Source organism: Pteropus alecto, unplaced genomic scaffold (assembly GCF_000325575.1).
Source record: "Pteropus alecto unplaced genomic scaffold, ASM32557v1 scaffold48, whole genome shotgun sequence".
Taxonomy (NCBI): Eukaryota; Metazoa; Chordata; class Mammalia; order Chiroptera; family Pteropodidae; genus Pteropus; species Pteropus alecto.
This window is the reverse complement of record NW_006442110.1, coordinates 3,431,838-3,446,893: the sequence shown is the minus strand read 5'-3', so window position 1 is coordinate 3,446,893 and position 15,056 is coordinate 3,431,838. Positions and strand designations below refer to the sequence as shown.

General features: G+C 40.3%; 1 protein-coding gene and 1 pseudogene across 1 annotated transcript in view; one reads left to right on the top strand and one right to left on the bottom strand.

Annotated features, from left to right (window-relative positions):
* The window catches only part of CNTNAP2 (contactin associated protein like 2), a 1,631,342-nt gene that overhangs the window by 944,081 nt on the left and 672,205 nt on the right, over positions 1–15,056 (top strand). The window lies entirely within an intron of this gene.
* Positions 241–359, bottom strand: LOC112469948 (annotated as a pseudogene).

Below are 15,056 nucleotides of genomic sequence, written 5' to 3'. Positions count from 1 at the left end.
TATGATTTGAACTTATTTTTCTGTCTTTGTGTGTGAGTTTACATGTGGCTTGTTCTGTTTACTGGTTTGTTTTCTGAACACAGCATTGGATCAAGGAAAGAGCCAAACTACGGAATTATCCATTCAGTAGTATTTTCTTTTCTTTTCTTTTCTTTTTTTTTTTTAGGCGAGGCAACCCTTGGTTGACCACAGATTGCAAGGACCTTGTCAGCTTACAGTCCTTTATTTTTTAACTTTTTACGCCTACAGCACCTGGTCTTCCTAGGTGGTCTCCCATCCAAGTACTAACCAGGCCCGACCCTGCTTAGCTTCTGAGATCAGACAGGATCGGGCTTGTTCAGGGTGGCATGGCCATAGACTTCAGTAGTATTTTCTGAGTGCATGAATGGCACTAGACACTGTTCTAGGCATGAATCATTATCATGTATCATTGAACAAAATAGACAAAGATCGTTGTACTTGGGAAGTTCACGTTTGGGGGCTAGGGAAGGAAGGGCAGATGTTATAAGTAAGGAAATATGACAGTAAGTTAGAAGGAGTACATGCTATGGAAGAAAAGATAAGCATAAAGCAAATCAAGGAAAACTGACATTCTAAGAGATTGAGGTGTTGATTTGTAGTTTAAATAGGTTGGTCAGAGCTAAGCTTGCTGAAAAGATAGTAATAGCTCAAGACCTGAAAGAGGTAATAGAATTTGCCAGTTTGAGGAAAGAGTATTGCAGGCGAAGATTTCAGTCAGTGCAACGAGGCTGCCTGGCATGATCTAGGATCAGAAAGGGCCAGGGAAGCAAGTTGGGAAGGACAAGGAGCAGGGTCGCAGGAGAGACCAGAGCAGTCCTAGAAAACGGGTCCTAGAGACCTGGAGGTCACTGTAAGGATTTGGCTTTTATCCTGAGGGAACTAGAGAGCCATTGCAGGTGTCTGAGTACAGCAAGGACATGATCTGGCTTACATTTTAAAAGGATAACTCTGGCCGTGGGAGGAGGAAAGGTAGAAGCAGAGAGCCTCTTATAGTAATCCAGATGAGATGCTGGTGGCCTGAGACCAGGATGCTTGCACAAGAGGCGATGAGATGTGGTTGATCGTGAATCTAATTAGAAGATAGAATCAATAGGGTATCTCGATGGATTAGATGTGAGAGGAAGAGGAAATAAGGATAAAGCCAGGTGATTTGGTAAAACTACTGGAGGGAGTTACCATCTATTCAGGTGGAAAGGCTAGTGATAGAGGTTGGTTGGGGGTTAAGGAAGGAAATCACAAATTCAGTGGTGGACATGAGTTAAAATGTCTGTTGGATGTTTGAGTTGGTGTCAAGAAGGCAGTTGGATATATGCGTGTAACAAGCACATATCAGCAGATGACACATTAAGATGTTGTATCTGACAGAATTGCCCTGCTTACCTAATGAGGGCCTCTGGTTTCTTCAGCTGCATTTCATAAACAACCACAGAACTGGAAGGGGAGAAGGTGAATAGTGGGCAGGAAGCCTCTTCGAACATAGAAAGCCTGTAGCTTAAGCCTTTGATTGATATCCTGCTTTTATGGAGAACTTCATTAAATCCTCAGTTGCTAGAACATTCTCTGATGACGATAAGCTGTCTAGCAAATAACCTCTCTGTTTCTCCTTGCATGATTGGCATCTTTCATCTGCTCCTAGCACCTTTACACTGTTGGGTCCTTGTGGCAAGCATCTGTAGGTGATCGAAATAACTCCTGTTCTCAACCCGCTTCTCTCTCTCTTCCTTCCATGTGTGAACATCTAATCCAAAAACTTGCAAAAAGCACTCCTATAGCCACACAAAGTAAGGTTTATTCACTTCCTCCTATAAGGAAGAACCACCTATGAGGAAGACGCTCCCTTTGGGGTTTCTCAAAGGGAGCGGGGAGAGGGTCAGAAGGTATGTTGGGGAAAAGTGGAGCCAGGGGAGGCACTGAGGGGCTGGACTGAGCTCTGAATGGTCCTGGCAGATGCTGGTCAGAATTCGTAAACTAGGAGCGTTGCTGCAACAGGCAGTGGAACTTTCGAATCCGTGCAGTTGTCTGTGGTTCTTACCTAGGACATATGGGATGAAGAAGCTGGTGTTAAAATATTTCGAGCTTAAGTAGGTAGCGTTCATACCTGGTTTGGAAAAAAAAAAATGTATCTGTTTTGTGAGTAGTAGTAAAGTCTGTTTTGCTAGTTGTGATTTCTGTGTCAATCCTAAGACTACCCTCATAACTTAGCCGTCAGAGATTTTTTTCTTTGTCATAGGCAGAAACAGCCATGTGACACAGCCCTGGCTGATGAGAGATAAGCAGAAGTCAGCTGTGGTGTTCGTGAGAACGTTTTTATTTTCCTGATACGCATGCCACCCTTTCCCCTCTACCATCCTTGTTCAAATGTAGACACCATGCCTGGAGCTGTATGTTCAAGAAAATCAGAGTTTAGATGAGCAAGAGTCAGCAACCACCTTCACTCATTTTCATGTGAAAAAAAAGTAATCCTTGTTTAAGTCATCTTGAGTCGTTTTATTTTTCTTGGAGCCAAACGCATCTGTTCTTTCCCCATCTTCCACTTAGAAAATCAACAAATACTGTCCTTTTACCACAACATGGAGGAACAGATTCCTGAGTGTGTTAAAGGCATTGAAAGAAAAGATGGCACATGTTTCTAGGATACATTAAGTCGCATGCCAGCGATGTCCCCTAGAGACTGCAGCATGGAGACTTAATGGCTATTTAAAAGCCAGGGTAAATTTGTGTTGTTAGAATCAGCATCTGGTAGAAAAACTAGTAAAAGTGTTTCATTAGGATTACAGTCTTTAGCTTTCCTGTCATCTCCCTTGTAAATATATTAAGAAACAAAGCAGTAAACATGCTGGATAGCGCAGAAAGCAGAAAAGGAAGAGTAAATGTCCCAGCTTAACCAGAGCCTACAAAATTACCCCTCAAGAAATTGTGAATAGACTGGATCCTATTTCTGGGTTTGTAATTAAGTCTTCATTATATTTTTAGGTAGAAGTGCATAATCACAGACCTAGTTTTTATTTTTCAATTCAATGCTTTCTTCTCAAGAACATCTACCCAGTTCGTTTGATTTATTTCCTTCAAAGAAAAAAAAATAAGTATAAGATTTTTTATGACAGCCTTTAAGTGGGGTTGGGTAGATATACTGTAAGATGTTTCAAAACTAAGGTGACTCTGTTGGAAAGGTAAACAACAAATAAGATTAATATCAGTTCAGAAAGAGGTCATGAGTTTTTAGAAAAGCAGATTTAAAATTTACAGTCCTAACTTAGATGAAGAATATATGTGACATTATTTATTTTCTAAAATTGATCTTTATTTCCTCATAAACTCCCACTTCAAATCCACAGCAGAAAAAGAATAAATATTTGAACACACATTTGTATACCCTAATAACTTTACACACACACACACACACACACACACACGCACGCACACACTCATTCATTCATTCATTCATTCATTCATTTATTATGGGATTCAAGCTTAGTCAAAGATTGAACTCCCTTTTTAGGTTGTTGTCCCATTTCGAGTGTCTTCCTTGACCCCTTGAGCATGGCCTTTGGGTCAGGCCCAGCTAACTTCTGCAACCTCTTGTAATCAGAGCTGTGAGGTCTATCCCATGTGCTCTGCTCAAGATCTTGGGCTCCCCTGAAGATCCCCATCATGCTCTGTCTGCAGGGGTCAGCTCTGTTTCAGCTGCCCACTGCTCCAGCCGCTGTTCCTACTGGCCTGGGGATGTGCCTTGGCTCCTGCTGGGCTCAGGTTTGGGGATCTGTCTGTGTAAGGTGGTAACTCTTTCAGTTTGTCCGGGACTGTTCCACTTTAGCACTGAAGACTCTGTTCCTGGAGAAACCCCTCAGTTCTGGGTCAACCTGGACGGTCGGTCACTCAAGATCTGCGCGCTCTCTGCCCTCCTTCTCCCAGTTCTCTTGTCCCGGTGTAACAGCAAGCCACCTACGTGTTTTTACAGACCCCATACAAACACACGGCGAGTTCTAGATCTCTTGCAAACTGCACGTAAGCCGAAATTGATCGTGGTGTGTGTGAGGGTCTGGAGGCGTGGGGAGTGGCGATAGCTGTCTCCGGCCCCCTCTCGGCCTCAGCATGTCACGCCTCCGTATGCGCTGTGTATCACCCACTTCAGGCTGACGCGAGGCCTTTCATAAATCAGATTCCCGAAAGCGGGAGGCAGAGCACAAGCCACTGCTGCCATAGGATTTCTAAGTCTGTGGAGATTCATTCAGTCAGCAAATACTTACTAAGATCGCACTGAGCAGTAAAGACTCCTTCCTGGGACTGTAATGCTGAGGTGGCTGAGGGAGGGTCATTGATCAGAACTTAAACTGCTTTAACACTTGGGTGCCTCTTTTTTGCTCTCAAAGACCTAGCTCTTTCAAACCAAATCCCTTAGATTTTAGACTGCTTTGCCAAAATTGAGTCCACACATCTACAAACTAGAGGTAAACTCTCCCAGCCCCTACTCCCTGTGAAAAATGTCATTGATCCACTGAGTGGACAGCCACAGCATCAAATAATAACTATTTAAAAAATTGATGAAAAATATACAAAACCAAAATTTTTGACTTGAAATATCTAAAAATTATTTCCACTATAGGAAAGGGAAGGCCCGTCTCACAAATACAGATGGATCTGTAGTGACAGTGTCTCTGTCAGATTTTCTTTTCACCTGGATCTTGCTAACTGCATCCTGCCACCCTCTGAGTCTCACCTTTGCATCCACTTCCAGGCTGACCACCCGCTTCCATTCTTAAGACCTGTTCATGTCAGCAATTAGGCTGCTGTCAAACTGTGCCAGTTCTTTGACATTGGGAAACACTTTGTATTTTACCATGAGATTCTATAATAATTATGCAAAACTGGTAAAGGTGGCAGAAAGTTTCTCAGATAAACTTCACATTGTTCACAACTTTGTGCCTGCTAAATTCTGACATCGTCGTGACTCAGATCCCACTGAACTCCAAAGCAGCAAAGAACAAGGTGGCTGCAATTCATTCTCTGAGAACTAGAGACAACAAGCAATCTTCCAAGCATAAAACTGGATTTCCTTTAGGGCAACAGCCTTCAAAAATACCCTGAGTACAAAAGTTATTCAGGATCCTAAAACAAAATCACCAGCTCAGAATAAACAAATAGAAAAAGGCAAGTTACATAATCCCACTTAAATTTCTTGTATGACAGTTCATATTGTGATTCTTTATTGTTGATATGTCTACTTTATCCCTTTACCTTATCTTGATTTATTCCCTCTCTTGAGTCCCATTAATTTTATATTGCAAATGGCTATATTCCCTCCCTCCTTCCCTCCCTCTCTCTCCCCTCACTCCTTCCTTTCTGTCTTTCTCTCTCCCTCTTTTTCTTTTTCTCTCTCCCTCTTTCTTTTTCTTTTTCTTTCTTTCTTTCTTTCTTTCTTTCTTTCTTTCTTTCTTTCTTTCTTTCTTTCTTTCTTTCTTTCTTTCTTTCTTTCTTTCTTTCTTTCTCTCTCTTTCTCTCTCTCTCTCTCTCTTTCTCTCTTTCCTTCTTTCTTCTAAATTGAATTATTAGTAGATTTTTGGAAAGCCCTGTTTCCTCATGCTAGATCTGACTCAGTTCTAATATTAGATGCATGGCTCTTCGTACAAACTTCCTTGGCCTTCCATGCTGACTCCAGGCTTCCTTTTGATCTTTCAAGTTCATTGCCAGAACCATTTGGTTTCTTTTCGTGGGGACCCAGAGAAGAGTTTCCTGTTTATACTTAAACATTCAAGCCCCTTAGTCATCTAACTAGCACAAAAACATAAGGCCACTGACCCAAAAGTATCACGCACCAGGTGAGCTTATGTTCTAGTCAGTTGTTTCTCTGAAGTGATTTCAAAGTGATTTTATTTTTAAGTACAAATAGAGAACTAAAGTGATAAAATTTTATTTTTTAAAAGAAAACACTGTAGTGAAATGCCAGAGGAGCTAACTCTCCTTGGAGAAAAAAGGAAAAGAAAAAAAAATTAACCATTTTAAGATTCAATATCAGCCTATTCTTTTTTGATGTATTGCATGTATTAGGACAAAAGAAAACTATATTTGCTTTTGGCATGGCATGTAGCTGTGCTTTGACATTTAAATCCCAAGGAAGGCCCCGTGCATAAAAGTAATGTCAGAAAACAGTTATGTGTTTGAAGATAAGCAGAAAGGGAAAAGATAAATAATTTTAACATGTAGCTAAGTCCACTACAGAAAGATTTAAATGAGTCATTAAGTTTTATTTCTTGCTTTTGATATTAGATTCCCTTAAATATAAAAACAAAAGCAAATAATAAACATACTTAAAATATCTGCCTTAACAAATATTTTCTTAAGATAATTGCTTTTGTCAATTATCTAGATATATTGCAAAATTTTTATTGAACTCTAAGAACTCATTTAACTGCCCTCCCCTAAAACCAGCTTTACAAATTAATAGACACTCACCATTCCCTTTGTAAAATATAGGGAGTGACACCATGGACTGATGAATGAAGAGTTAGAGCAAGTAGGCTACCATCTTTCTTGCGTTGTATTCCCCCACCTGTTGTGTCCGAGTCAGTTGTTCATCCCCAAATATGTTTATGCAAGCCACACTTGTTATCGTAATAACATGATCTAATTACATATGAAGTACATTTTCAAATGCATAGAGACGGAAAGAAATCGTTTTTATTAAAGCCAGATTAAAGATTTTAGAAGGACAAGTGGACAAAAACAAAACCATCAGTTTAGGTAGGGACAAGGCAGTTGTAAAAATCTGCAGAGATTCATTGGTGATTTTAGGTTTCAGTGCACTTTAAGAAAGTCAAACTGGAAATCGAGGGTGATGTTTTATGGAAATGGCTCATCAGAAAGGCTGGTGGATGGAAGTTGCAGAATCATTGGGCTTAGAGCAATTTTCAATCATTGGGCCTAGAGCAATTCCTAGAGCAATTTTCAATCATTGGGCCTAGAGCAATTCCCTCTGGCAACTGAGCCGTTGAATTTACATGACGTAAGGTTTTAAGTTAAAATGATTAAGGTGTGTATCCCTTTAATGTTTTCTTTTTTTACTTCATTAAACATATTTAAGACTTCTGCTATTCTGTATTATGGAAAAAAAGAAAGTAGAATTCACTTTTTTCTTTTGCCTTCTCCACTTCAAATAATAGAGGGAGAGAGAGAGGGAGGGAAGGAGGGAGGGAGGGAGGAAGGAAGGAACAAATGAACGAACTATTAAATCAAATCGCTCTCTGGATTCTTGGTGTGGGACAGTGCCTATTTTCATTAAAATAAAAAACAGAGTAAAAATTAAACTATCTATTATAGCAATTAAAAAATGACATTCTCCTATGCCAGGAAATTCAATTTTTTTTTAAGACTTGAGACTTGTCATCATTTTTTTTTTGTATTTGCTAATTTAACAGAAGTACTTCTTCCTGCCTAGAAACTAAGTTCAAGAGGGCAAACAAGCTTAGCTTTTAAGATAATATTTTCTAAAATTCTACAAGTCACCCATTGCCATATTAGAAATAGCGTCTTCTTCATCGTCTATGTTTATGAATTCATTGTAGATAGAGTCTGAATCTCATCTTGTTTACCAAATCCTACTTACATCAAAAAGAATGTTGCATGAGCAGGAGCGGATGCAGATGGGAGGGATGGGGAATGTGTGTATGTTTGTTTAGAATGGTATTGAAAAATGAGTCTGTAATAAATTGTAACAAATCGTAGTATCTGTACAGGGTATCTTAATCAGAAAATAGATTGATTTAAATAAACCATTTTCTACAATTGTGAGAAGGGTAAGACCTTCTAAGCTCCATACGACATTTGTTTGTAGGATTAAGTTAGTTTGCCTTCAGTAAGTGGTGCCTGTTAAACTTTTATTCCAGTAGTTTCATGATCTTTGATTTTTTTGTGTGTGTAGTTTCCAAAAGGCTTCATCGACATAATAATTACTTTCAGGGACACACCTCAGCGAAGACCCTCTCAGGGCAAATGGACATGATATCAAAGTGAATTATTTTTCTTGAAACTTCAAGCATTTGAAAATTAAAGAAGAAAAACCTTTAAAATCTTAAAGAGTGACGTTTTTCCAAGTTAGATACAAACACCACACGCAAAGAGGCAAGTTTCATTCATATAGTTATTATAGTTTTCTTAACTCAAGAGACATACTGACCTGAGGCGGTCACAGCCCAGTGCTGTTCTACACAAGGAGAAAGCCAAAAGACGCAGGGCAGGGTCTCTTCTGACAGGGAAGGTACCAAGTTTGTCGTGGAAATAGGAGAGATTCATAGGAAGTTTAGAGGCTATATTAGGAAGCATGTGCATCTTAAATTACAGATAATGGTTTGTATAGGAAATTAATGAAGGGAGGATCCTTGTGGCTGTGGTGGCTGGTGGAGGCTTCATAGCAGATGCAGAGCTTTAGAGGAACTGTAGTCTCAGATGATAGAAAGATGAACGAACATGCCAGGCACAAGGAAAGGCACGAGCAGAAGCATGGAGGCACGGGTGACCATGTCATAGTTCTGAAACATTAAAGCGACTTTTTAAACTAGAGCAGAGTTTGTGTAGGGGGTCAAGGAAATGTTGGGAAGACGTGTTGTTCATTTATTTATCCATTCATTCCACAGTCATTCATCGATTACCTACCATGTGCCAAGGATAGTGTTAGCCTTGGTGAATCAGATGTAACCTTATGGACCTTATATCCTTACTAACCAATAAAAGAGACATTTAAAAAAAACATTATTATTGAAAAAGCTGGAAAATGTCAAAATCGAAGCATGCAGGGATGGCAGCTCTGATTCTGCCTGGGGTGCAACATTATTATTGAAAAAGCTGGAAAATGTCAAAATCAAAGCATGCACAGGGATGGCAGCTCTGATTCTGCCTGGGGTGCAGGTTAGGATGAAGATGGCACAGAGCAGCCGTTCACAGGCACACAGCAAGGGCGTTCCAGGTAGATGGAAAGCACATGCGAAAGGACATAGGCGTGAGCAACACAGGGACTTGCAGGAAACTCACATAGTTAAAGTAGGGTACCCCAGAAACTGGCAGCTATTTGTGTGAGGCTAGAAAATTAGTGTGAAGATTTGAGGCTAGAAATTTGAGAAGAACCGATTGAAAAGGGGCTCACTTAAAAGGTAATTTATCCCCTGGGCAATAAGGAATGATTGAAGGATTTGCAGGGAAGTCAAGTTTTATATTGCTAGCATTCGCTCTGGCGATCTGAGCAGAGGTGGCCAGAGCCTGAGCTATTGCAGGGATGATAGAAACGGAGGGAAAGGGGTCAATCCAAAGTGTTTGGGAGATGGACTAATGAGAGCTTGTCAGGGGTGGAGGCCAGAAGATGTTGGTGGGAAAGAGAAACTGGTTTCAGAGTGAGAACGGGCTTCAATGGAAGACTGTTCTCTCCATTGGTCCCCGAACAATGTCTTAACTGAATGTTTGTTTAGTAATAAGTATTCAGTTAGAGTAAGATTTTACTTCAGTCTAGAACATGGTAAAAACTAGTAGCAGCAATTGAGCAGTGAGGGGAAGTAAAAGAGAATGATAAAATACGGAAGACAGAGCTGGGTTAGAAGTGCAGGTGATGGCAAAGCGGGAAAAGGAGAGACAGGAGAGGTCGAGAGCTGTACTGTCCAGGGCACAGTCCCTAGTCACGTGGCTGTGGAACACGTAGAACAAGCCTCTAGCTGAGGTGCTGTAGGTGTAAAATGCACGCTAGACCGTGAATGTTTACCACAAACAAAACAATGTAAAATACCTCATCAATAACTTTTACATTTATTTCATTTTGTAGTCAATAAAATATTAAAGTTAATTTCACCTTTTTCTACTTTTTTTAAAGGGGATACCATAAAATTTTAAATTACATATGATATGTGACTCACATAGAATTTTTGTTGGATATACTGGTCTAGAATCTCTAGATAGCTCCAGCTGGATGTCATGTGGCTGAGAGGGGCTGTCCAGCTGCTGTGGTGGCCTTGTCCATGCAACTTCTGGTAAGACTCTGACAAGTGAGCTGTCCTTTAAGGTTGTTTTATTTCAGAGACAATGAGGATTCCCAGAAGGTCTGTGAGACTGGCATCATTATGAAATTCTCAGTCCCTTTTAATTAGTTAGACGTTTCCTTAAGCCTTGAGTCTGCTTGCAATACCATCTCCAGAGACTGCCTTTACAGACTTAGAAGCCAGATGTGTTGGTTTTCTCCTGGAATATTAACTCCCTGTTCATTAAAAATAAAATAAAAAGTATTCAATGAAAAAAAATGAAGCCTAAATCAAGTAGACAGTGTTTTAGTTGAGCACAAGTTAGAACTTCTTGTTTTAAAGATTAACTTCTTTCACTAAAAAATCTGCCTTCATGCAAACGTGGATAAGTCAACAGTCCCGAAGTAAAAGGTTAGGTCTCAATTAGAAATCGCATCAGCTGCTAGGACAGTGATCCAATTACAGTTCCTTAGACAAGTCTGCAGTTTCTTATTTCTCATGTAAGATGTCTGAAAGAGGCAATCCAGAGCTTGAATGGGACTCCAGGAAACGCAGGCGGAGATCCAGACTCCAGTGTTTTGGTCCAATTTCCTTAGCGCATGGTTTCCTTTCTCCCAGTCACAAAATGGCTACTGGAACTCTAGGCATTTTATCTGCTTTTCATGAATAAAGTAGGAGGGCTTACCTCCCCTTTTAATAAATCTTCTCAGAAGTTTCATGCGACAGTTTTGCTTACGTCTCATTGGTCAAATTTAGTCATGACCACAGCAAATTAAAAATTATGCTCCCAGAAAAAAATATTTAATGCAGCATTTAAATAATTTATTTATCACATATTTTATATTTTTCCTCTAACTATTAAAAAATAAATACACTTATCAAGCTTTAGTCTTAGGCAATAGATGTTTTGGTGTATTTAAGAATGAACAAGATGCAGCCTCTCCAAGGACGTTATAATACGATGGCAGAGGTGGGTATGTACTTTAGTTCTTACATAGATTGTGTAAACTTCTCTTACTTGAAATTTATCAATAACTTCTTCTTGCTCTTAAGAAAAAGACGCAGATCCTTAAACGTAGTGTATGAGGCTCTTCTGGTCTGGCCCTCGCCTCCCTCTCCGGCTCCATGTTGTATCATTCTCCTCCACACCCTCCGGCCACACAGCCTTTGCTCAGTGGCCCTTCCCTGCCCATGCTGTGGGTCTGGAGTTGCACCTCTCTCTTGCCACCTTAGCATTCAGATCAGTTCAAAGGTAACTTCCTCAGAGAAATCACCCCGGGCACTCGAAGGCTGGCTTAGGTTCTTTAACCTTATTTATAATCACACATTCAAGACTGATTAGGTCATTATCTCCTCTTCTAGACTTCAAGCTTCATAAGGATGGAAAACAGCTCTGAGCTTGCTCCCCATTCAGACTGCAGTGCAAAGCACTGTGCCTGACATGCCATATGAGCTAAATAACATATTTTTTGCTTGAACAAATGAATATAATACTAATGCACACACAAAAAAGACTGTGAAAGTACAAAGAAGGAAAAGAATTCCAAATGAAGGAAAAAAAGACTGTGAAAGTACAAAGAAGGAAAAGAATAATTCCAAATGAAGGTATTCAGCAATGCTGAATGGAAGAGGTGGGATTAAAACTGGTCCTCTGAGGACAGAAAGGCTAGGATCAGATGATAAAGGGGCAAGGCCGTCTTGGAAAAATGGACGCTTTAAACTGAGGCATGTGACATGGCTGAAATAGGAAGTTGCCACACATTCTCAGGATACAACATTCTAAGACTGCTTTACTCCATGGTCCAGGGAAGCTGTTAACTTCCAGAATGTGTGCACCTGCTTTTTAACTGCGCATCCGGAGGGACTGAGTCACCAGATTCCATTGCTTGGAAGAAGGGCCCCCTTCAAGGCCTTTATCCTTAAAACTCTCTGCCTCTTTCCTTCCCACCCATCCTCTCGAGTCAGTGGTCAGTAGATCCTAGAAGTGGGTATGTTGGAAAAGAGTTTACTGAAAATATTATTTAAATAATGGCTTAGAGTTATGGAATGTTCTGAATTCTTTTCTTTTACCAATGAGTCGAGTAGAGTAGAAAAATGACCAGTTTCTATTGGTAAGTTTAGACGCTTTCTTCATGGAGAAACTAGATTTCATAGTCGTGAGTATACAGGAGAAGTGTTGGAGAAGATTATTCAAGGTAAAAAGGAGTTAGTTCAAATACAGCAGTTGCCTAAGAGAGCAGTCTGTAAGAACTCCCGGAAGGGTAGATAGGAACGCTGAGCACGGCTGCTGCAGATCAGTATAAAAATTAAATCCAAAAGTTATTTACCAGGTGAACATCTGTGCCAAGAGGAGTGTGTTTACTAAAGGGGACGAATGATAGTGGTTGGCTGGAGATGCAGCCCCATGATGACCAGGTGGACATGAGGTGGAGAGAGAAGAGCACCAGGACAGTAGGATTTGGAGAGTGTTTTAATCCTGCGCTTCTCAGTCTTTTATATGTACGCGAAGCACCTGGGATCTTCTTAAAAGATAGATTCTATTCAGTGGATCTGTAATGAGAATGGAGTTTCTACATTTCTAACAAGCTCCAAGATGATGCTGCTGCTGCTGGTCCATGGGTCACACCTTGATTATAGCAAAGACCTGTCCTCTGCTTCTTGGTTCCCAGGTGCGTGGAAAATGCAGCCGGTAAGAAGTAAGGCTGGTGATGTGGGCCTTTGAAGTGTTGTGGTTTATAAAAGAGGGATGCCTACTTTCTTAATCTTTTCCAGAGAAAACAAAGCAGATAATATACAAACGATATCTTAAGAGATAGCCAGGCATGGTGCTTGGAACACTGGAGGAACTAATTACTATTTTCTCAAAACTTTATCTGTCTCTTAACCTTTATTACCTGTTGTCTTTAGAGTGTTATGACTTGTATGACTATTAGAAAGGAAAACAGAAAGCTGTTTTTTAATAAGTCACTGTCTCTATAGTAAGGATACAGACATAATATAACACAATATCTAAATTTATGGTTTCTAGATACATACAGGCTGACTCATTCTTACATTCTCTGTCAGCGACTATGTCTTAATTTGGCCCATTCATTGCAAGAAACTGTACAAGTCAGGGTTTTTGGTTATAAACAGTCTGGAAGGAAAAGTTAAGTAAAAACTCATGAATTTGAGAAGGAATATCCTTTTCTAGCTGAGAATCGATGAAAGGCAGAACCCAAGATGGGCAAAGAAAAGCTAGGGTCCATCACCTTTCACCAGAATGCAATGTCCCAGACTCCCCCTCAGTCACTCAGGATATTCTCCACAACCCTGCGTCTTTACGCGCCTCTCTCAAAACCTAGTTCCATGTGGGGGCGCCCAGTCAGCTGTGCTGCCGTTTCTTGCAGGACCCTCACCCTGGCTTTCCCACCCCAGGCCTCCTTAGCAGAGGTGCTGCCCTGCCTCCCCCTCATCTTGGAACTTCCCCCTGATAGAAATGTCCTCTACAGAGACCAACTCAAAGCAGTCCAAGTAAATACAACTTATTATAAGCTATGCACGAACGATCGGGGGAAATGTATAGAAATCCAAAAGCGGGTGCCATAATAGTAAGATGACTGCATAATTGGCCAGAAAACAGTGCTGCTTTTGAGAATGAAAGGACTGTAATAGGCGTGGACTGATTCTACACTGAGTCAGCCGAGATGCACAGTCACCTTATGGAGCAGGTGTGGACCTTGCTGACACTGGAGCTAGGGGGGGGTTATTGATTTAACACAATTTTAAGGCTTAAGTTCATGCATGGATCGTCACCCAAATGTTCTGCATTCTCGTATCTGAGCTATAATGCATTCACGTTCCCCCCTTTAATCCCCACACTAACTGGATTGCTCTGCTTATAGTTTTTATATTCTTATTAATTCTGTGATGGGTATATACATTGATTGCTTTCTCAGCAACCCATTACCTGTGGGCATCCCCAATCCCACCACTTTTGAATAGCCTCTGGTTTCTGTGTGGGTTCAGAGAAGCTAATCTGTCTTCAGTTACAACCCGTGGCCACTGAGGCTGCTTCAGAGACATGCATGCGATCAAGGCCAGCCATACTGAGAAACTGTCCGTGATCATGAGCCAGGCAGTCTTAGGCTGAGGACAAAGTAGAGAAGTTTTGGAAAGACTCCATTGAGCCCTTAGATTAGCTCTTTACCTAACTCCAAGGTCTTGGTGACTCCACTGAGCCCTTAGATTAACTCTTTACCTGACTCCGTACTTTCCATTTACTTGAACCAATAACTTTCCCTTTTTTGTGAAGGCAGACTCTTTTCTCTTATTTACAACTGGTATCATCCAAGCTAATGCAACTTCAGTGTTGATAGTGTCCCATTTTGGTCCTATAACTCCCCCTATTATGACCTTTGTTTTAACTGTCATTGCCAGTGGGCCAGTTGTTTTTATATTTCTTAATTCAAATTCTAGAAAGGACATCTTTTGGCTCAGTTTGTCTTTTATCACCAGACCCTAGTCAAAAGTTGTTGTAAATAATATGGGTTGGCCTCCCCTAAGCCACAAGGGCTGACTGGGAGAGCTGCTGTCCCCTCTTAGAAGACCTAAGTCACTTTACTTTCCATGGAAATACCAGTAGGACAGGTATCAGGGAATCTTGTTTAAGATACAGTTTTATATTCTATAATAATTATTATTTTCTTTTTTTGCCTTATCACCTGAATTGCCGATATGTATCACAGAACTACTATAGAAATTCTTAGGAATACTATAACCCATTTTTTACATTTTCGAAAATGCCCACAAAGAAAATGTTGTATTTAGAAACCTTTCTGGCCTTTTCTTATTTTTATTCTTTCCTTTTGCAATATAATTATTATTATATGGAACCCATATCTGATGATGGTGAGTTTAAATGGATCAAAATTATTGCTCCTTGAAAGCAACACCAAAGTTTTGTAAGATACCATGAATACTAATTAAAGTTAAGGAGCCCCAAGCAAGAAAAAAAGATAAGCCTTTGCTTAAGTTAATGCAAAAGCATGTTAAATATTCAAG